Here is a 6,406-nt window from a genome sequence, read left to right on the forward strand (position 1 = left end):
CGCGCGGTGGTTCCCGGGGCCCCTGCTCGGCCTCCTCCCCACGGAGCCCGGGACGCGCAGGGAGAGCGGCGGCACCGCGCCTCTCTCGGCCCAGAAAGCCGGCCGGGGTCCCTCCGGGCCAGCACAGCCCCGAGGCCGGCGGGGACCGAGCCCCAGGCCCGGCGGGTCGGTGGCAGGGGAGGACCCTGCTCCTCTCCAGCAGCTCGCAGCTTCGGCATTGTCCGCGATCAGGGCGCGGCGCGGGCCCCCTCCCGCGACCAGGCAGCGGCCGGCGCAGCCTTACCTCGGCGGCCGCGCTCCCCGGTCCCGGGCGGTGCAGCCCGAGCCGGGAGCCAGGTTCCCAGGGCTGGCGGGGAGGGAGAGTCCGGGGCCCGCGAGGGCTGGGATCCCGGCCGCCGCCGGCGCTGCTGGAGGGCCGATCGCGGGCTGCAAGGGCCGCCCAGTCCTCCTCGCAGCCGCCTCCGCGGGGGCCACGGGCGGAGGGTGGACCGGGCCGGCCGAGCGGGCCCAGGACGCGCGGCCGCGGAGGGCCCCGGCTAGCAGCGGCCGCGACGATGGCTCGGTCTGCACCGAGTAGGAGGACTCAGGCCGGCTTCTGCCAGGAGGCGAGGGAGGGAACTTAAACGAGTTGCTGTCGCCCAAAGCGCGTGTCCCCGGGCAGAGGGCACGCCCCCCTGGAGCGCCCCGCCCACCTCCACCCCGCCCCGCCCCCTCCCACTTCCCACTCCCCAGGCCTCCTCCAGGCTTCTGACCCTGCGCCTTCCCCCATTTACATCCCCTCCTCTCACTCTCCTCCCCAAACCCCTCCCTTCCACTTCCAAACCCCTCCCCCTACCCCGCCCCACTTCCAAAGCCCTTCTGTACCCCAGCCCCACTCCCACCCTCTGAAGAATCCCCTGGATTTCAGCTGCCAAGAAGCCCCAGATCAAACCATGTAGCACCTAGACTGAGAGCATGTTCTGTGGCTGTGATTACCACACCAGTCAGCCATCCCATTCAGATCTTTGGTGCCTGACAGCGTTTTTCTGCTGACTAACTTCTCATATACTCCAATGGGCCATCTCAGTGTTTGTAGGCCTAATTTCTGAAGGCATTTTTTTAACATGCTAGTAAAGAATATTGGGGACAAATCTCAAGCACCATGGATGTACGACTGCCCCTAGAGTATGGGCCAGCTGATGTTTCAAAATTAAATAAAAGTTTGGAGTGCATCATTATTTGTCTCCTAATGTTATGGCTTGGGAATGCTTTTTCTTTAGATGTGCTTAATCATGGGGTTAGTTTTTTAGAGGGTTTTGTTATTTTTAGGAAGACGAAACACATTCTACTATAGTTTTTGCTATCTAAAAGATGAACTCCCGTATTTATCAGGATGACTGAATGAGAGGCACTCACAACATAATGACTCCTCTGACATGTTTACCAAAGATTTCCTGTATACCTTTCGTACATTTGAGATGCAATTGCATTCATCCCATTCTCTCAGCAAGTTCATCCATATTCAAATTGTCTGACTGTTGTTTCATTCTGGTTCAGGAATTATCAAAGAAATAAAAATCAGCCTTTCCTAATACATGTTTGGCTACTTACAAGATAATCATTTTAAGAAAGTGACAAGGTACTGGTTTTGAACGGAACCTTCCTCTGGCATACTAACGCACTCCACGTGATCTCAGGTTATGCTGTGTGGTCTCCATTCACCCCAAAAGGCCTGTAACAGTAGAACGAAGTTATTTTCTATTATCCCCATCGCTTCTTACTCCCATAGCACCTTCTCTTACTCCGAAGTAAGATAAACCTCCTTGGCCATGGCAGGGGCATGTGGGTCAGAACCGCCAATGGCAGTGCCTCTCATGTCCCGGGCACAATGGGAGTGAGGGGAGACCTGACCAGGAAAAATGTGCTTTTCCCAAACTGATAAGGCAGCTTCTGAGGCCATGCCACGTCAGCTTGCAGCAGCTGGAGCAGCCTACGAGGCGAGAAAGGCAACCCAGCAATAGAGGCAGGAAGAGTCCTGACAACACGAATGAGCCCCTCCAGGCAGCCATCTCTGAAACCAGTCAAACCCTCGGACTTCTGAGGAATGTACCAGTGAATTGTCTTTCTAGCTTATGCTATTTTGAGTTAGGGTTTCTTTACAAAATGCTCCCTTGTAAAACCAGAAGAGGGTCCCACAGGAGCCATGCTCTGGAAATGAGAAATAACTTCTAGCTTTCTTATCATTAAATTACTTCTTCATGAAAAAGTATGTGCAAAGGAGGTCACTTAGCAGAAAGCCCTAAGTTTTAATAGGATTACAGTTCTCGTTTAGGGTTTTACTATTAGGCAATGTAGAGTTAACATTTTCACGTTGCCTTTGCCAAAACCCCAAATTAATAAAAGATGTGGTTAGAGAACCAGAGAGAGAACAACAAAATGCCTAAACCAGAACATCCCAGTAATTTCTTTTTTTTAATCTTATCAATTACCCCCGTCCCCAATATTTGGTGATACAGGTCATTTCCTCTTTGAACTAAACATTGTATGTCCAGACTTACAGGAATTGTTGAAACTGGTTTATTATGCTGGAATTTCATTTTGTTGAGTGTTGTTCAGAAGTAGGCCATTGGGCTATGCTTGAAATTATTTTATTTCAGGAGATTTTTGTCTCTAAAGATATCCTGTATAATAAAAGGCTAATATGCAAATCGACCAAACAGCAGGACAACTCGTCATAATGACATGCACTGACCACCAGGGGACAGAAGCTCAATGCAGGAGCTGCTCCCTGGTGATCAGTGCACTCCCACAGGGGGAGTGCTGCTCAGCCAGAAGCCAGGCTCATGGCTGGCCAGCACAGTGGTGGTGGCAGGAGCCTCTCCCCTTTCCACAGCAGCACTAAGGATGTCTGACTGGCCTAAACCATCTGTTGGACATTCCCCAGGGGCTTCTGGACTATGAGAAAGCACAGGCCAGGCTGAGGATGCTCCCTCCCAGAGCGTACAAATTTTGTGCACCACACCTCTAGTGTAACCATGTTTGATTCGTTACCTAACAAGCATTCATACACTACTCAGTATGTTGCTTAACTGCACTCACAGGTCACTGTGAACGGTGGGAGTGTTCGTGTCACAGGAGTGGGCCTGGCAGATGGGCATGAAGGCATTGCTCTGAGCCTTGGATTGCAGGTGTGGTTTCTTATAGGAAAGTAGAATACCAGTTCAGTTTTCACTAGTTTTATTTCAGGCTAGAAATCTGTGCATCGGTAGGGTTCTTAGGCCTGGATGGAGGTCAGGGCCAATTAGGGCCTTCCTTCATTCTGTACCAGCCCCTGGTGGTCAGTACACATCATAGTGAGTGATTAATCCCCTAGACTCCCAGTCAAACTCCCAAGGAGACACTTTGCATATTATCCTTTTATATATAGAGATAGGTATGCACCTAGTTGTGTCAACAACTAGTGAAATTTTATGTATAAAAAAGCATATGAGCGCTGGCTGTCTGACTCAATTGGTTGGAGGATCAAAAAGGTTTTGGATTCCATTCCTGGTCAGGGCATATGCCTAAATTGAGTTTGATGCCTATTCCAGGTATGTACAGGAGGCAACAGATTGATGTTTCTCATATCAAAGTTTCTCTCTCTCTCTCTCCCTTCCTCTCTCTCTGAAAATCAATAGAAACATATCCTCCATGAGGATTGTTTTTAAAGGCCATGAGCTGACAGCTGATTGATGTTTTGTTCTCACACTGATGATTTTCTCCCATCCTCTAAAACATTCAATAAAAATATCTTTAAAAAAAGACCATGAGCTGAATAATAATTTATCATAAACATTTTGAGCCTCACAAAGAATATTACAAGGAAGTGAACCATCTCTAGAAACATGACAGGATAGTCTAGGAGGACAAGAAAAGAAAAATTAGTTCTGGAATCTAAGCCCAGCTCTGAGTGCCACTTGTTCCAATGACTGCCTATGATTCCCCAGGGAAAATGCTAGTCACATATCCAGACTTCCCCAACATCCACGTGCTGGGTCCCTGTGATATCTGTGTCATTCTCTTCCCCAAGCATGGAACAGCAGCAGTCTTTCGGTTGACCCGGGCTCGGACAACTCCACCTATCTGGAACTCACCCGGGGAACATGGCATTCACCGGTGGTTCTCAAGCCATGAAATGGAATTGCCTGGAGTGCTCCTAATGCCAGGTCTCCAGGGGGAGGGGAGAAGGGACAGACTTGTATTTTTAAAAACATATATTTTATTGATTTTTTTACAGAGAGGAAGGGAGAGGGATAGAGAGTTAGAAACATCAATGAGATAGAAACATCGATCAGCTGCCTCCTGCACACCTCCTACTGGGGATGTATCCATAACCAAGGTACCTGCCCTTGACCGGAATCAAACCTGGGACCTTTCAGTCCGCAGGCCAACACTCTATCCAATGAGCCAAACCGGTTAGGGCAGACTTGTATTTTTTTTAAAAAGTTCCACCCAGATATTTGATCATCAACCAGGGTTAAGGTGAATAAAGTTTGTACTTTTAATTCCACAGGAAAAGGCCTGAGAAACCCTCCGAACAGACTCCATTGAACTTAGAAGTGCGTGTGAAATTAAAGTTAGTGATTGAATAAGAGCCATGTGTCATTTCTCTGAACAGCCTTCTCTTCTTCCCAGGTTATAGAAAAAGCATTGTGGAATGCTCCTTAAGGGTTTGGGGAGGATTTGCCAGAAACAATACACCGAGAAAGACAGCTCACAGCAAGGCCAAGATAAGAGAATCACTAACTAGAAAAACATTGTAAGTTACTAGGGGATGCCACCCAGAAGCTACTGCAGTGGAGGCTACAGCCCCTCCCCCCCCCTCCCCCCGGGTTATCTCTTCTTGCATATTTCATAATTTATTACATATTCATGGTGATGATCAGAGGAATCAGAACAATTGAATTATGTTCATGAATACTGACCTACATCATATAATATTAAGTAATAGCTATCATTTACTGGTCAGTGTTGGGCAATTTATATGCCCAATTTTTAGTCATCGCAATGACCCTAAACATAAATATTATGACCCTCATTTTATGAACAAGAAGCTCAGGCCCAGGGAAGGTGAGTGACAATCTAAGGTCATAGACCTAGTAATTAGAGGATTAAAGGCTGATCCATGGGACCCCAAAGGACCCCAAAGGCTATATATCTTTTATGAGAAACCAAACTTGCCTGTGAGTCATAGGAATCATCTATCCAATAAGATAGTCCCTAGCCACATGCGGCTAATCCCTGTTAGATGGCACATATAGGAAACCACTTCCATCACAGCAGGAAGTCCTGTTAGATGACACACATGCCTCACAATGTTGTCTTCATTGTCAAGGAAGGCAGTGTCCTCTGTGACTAAAATTTTCAAATAAATTACTCCAACTCCTTTATGTTAACTATTTTGATATAATTCTTTCTAAAACTTGTATTACATTTATGTACCTGTGTCTTAGTTTGAGCAATGATAATAAAAATACCACAGGCCAGGTGGTTTACAAGCAACAGATATTTGATGGCTTGGAAGTCCACGATCAAGGTGCTGGCAGATTCCATGTCTGCTGAGAGCCTGCTTCTTGCTTGATCATAGACAGCCATCTTCTCACTGCGTGTTTACATGGCAGAAAGGGGAAGGGAGCAGGGAGCTCCCTGAGAGTCCCTTTTATGAGGGCACTAATCCTATTCATGAGGGCTCCACCCTCGTGTCCTAATCACCTCCAAAGTCCTCACATACTAATAATACCACTTTGAGGGTAGGATTTCAACGCATGCATTTGGGACACTCAAACATTTAGTCAGTTGCAGCCTGCCTAAATCAGCAGAGTGTACTGAGTGTCTCCTTAAGGCATGCAGGGCAAGGTGCCCAAGTGTGGAGCTTATGCTGCTCTCTCCTCCTCTGGCCTCTGTTTTCCACCTTTACTTTCTGTTTCTCTCAGACTGTGTGCTCGCTATTAGCCACAGTAAAGTGCTTGCTGTCATTCTGCCCTCAGCCTGTTTCCATTTCTGCCCATGCACTCGCCCGGTCAGCTTTTTCTAATTCCATGTATCCAGCTGCCACAGATTTGCAAGGACCTCCAGAAGTTGGATCTCTAATTCCCACTTCATGTTCTGATTGCAGAGAAGTCTTTTTTTTTTTTTTCTTTTTTTTTTTTTCTAGCCTTCAACAGGACTAGTGCGATTAGAAGGGTTGTCTGTGGACCAGCAGTAGTCTGTGAACTGTTTGGTACTGCTCTAGGACAAGATGAGTCTAGAAAGCGAAAACCTATGTATTGAAATGTTTACAGCAATTTGACATTGCTGGGATGTTGTATTGTATTGTATAGTGTGTATGTAATTAACAGACTGCAAAGGATTGGAAATTAAAAACAAAAAAAGTATTTTACCTACTTGA

The 6,406-nt window shown here is 47.4% G+C and overlaps 1 protein-coding gene across 4 annotated transcripts in view; it reads right to left on the bottom strand.

Moving 5' to 3' along the window:
• FAM110B (family with sequence similarity 110 member B) overlaps window positions 1-643 on the bottom strand; it is a 124,408-nt gene extending 123,765 nt beyond the window's left edge. For all 4 annotated transcript variants that reach the window (XM_084864305.1, XM_084864311.1, XM_084864302.1 and 1 more), the window contains exon 1: window positions 284-643. The gene's annotated coding sequence lies outside the window, so the exon portion shown is untranslated. The remainder of the gene's footprint in view (window positions 1-283) is intronic.
• Between the last annotated feature and the right edge of the window lie 5,763 nt (window positions 644-6,406).

The sequence above is a fragment of the Pipistrellus hanaki genome, assembly GCF_964339955.1.
Source record: "Pipistrellus hanaki genome assembly, chromosome: 17".
In the NCBI taxonomy this organism is placed as follows: domain Eukaryota; kingdom Metazoa; phylum Chordata; class Mammalia; order Chiroptera; family Vespertilionidae; genus Pipistrellus; species Pipistrellus hanaki.